This window comes from Anabas testudineus, chromosome 17 (assembly GCF_900324465.2).
Source record: "Anabas testudineus chromosome 17, fAnaTes1.2, whole genome shotgun sequence".
In the NCBI taxonomy this organism is placed as follows: domain Eukaryota; kingdom Metazoa; phylum Chordata; class Actinopteri; order Anabantiformes; family Anabantidae; genus Anabas; species Anabas testudineus.
The window spans coordinates 15,759,091-15,759,704 of NC_046626.1; the positions used below are offsets into that span (position 1 = coordinate 15,759,091).

General features: G+C 55.0%; 1 protein-coding gene across 1 annotated transcript in view; it reads right to left on the reverse strand.

Annotated features, from left to right (window-relative positions):
- The window catches only part of skila (SKI-like proto-oncogene a), a 33,342-nt gene that overhangs the window by 32,592 nt on the left and 136 nt on the right, over positions 1 to 614 (reverse strand). The window lies entirely within an intron of this gene.

The window sequence follows — 614 nt, forward strand, 5'->3', positions numbered from 1 at the left end:
GGTCTTGTGTTGAAATGTGCCCCCGCTTAGTTAGTGTTTTCCTCGCGTTAGAGTGTTTCCCGTAGCGCCCCCTCCGTGGTTGGGGTTAGCGTTAGGTTATCAGGCGTAACGCTAGCTGAAATAAGTGGCTCCGGTCCGGGTGAGGTGGGGGGTCAAGCCGGGCACCTCAGAGGACGAGCGGCTGGGGTTAGCAGTAGGTTCGGGTCACCGACAGGGGAAACACACAACCACGGAGGAAGAAGAGTTTTCGCTCCAGCAATGAGAGCGATAATGAACCAGGCTGACTTAGCTCGGGTCACCCACAGTGTGGAAGCAGCGTCCGCTCCGACGACAACACTCCGCAGCATTAAAGCACCACAGCACGGCATGGAGACCGATAAAACAGGCGAGCCGAGCGACCAGAAATCGCTCACATTAACCCCCTGATAGGGAGCGATAAACCAGGCACAACCTCCCTCTCTCCCTCTCTCTCTCCGTCCGTCGGCTCCGACCGCACAGCTCAAACTCATCCGTTTACCACACGCTGTGATCCGCTACCATACTTCACCTCAGCCGCATTAACAGTCTGTTTAAACCGACCCTTTAAAAGCCGTTTCAGTTTTTAAAACACTTAC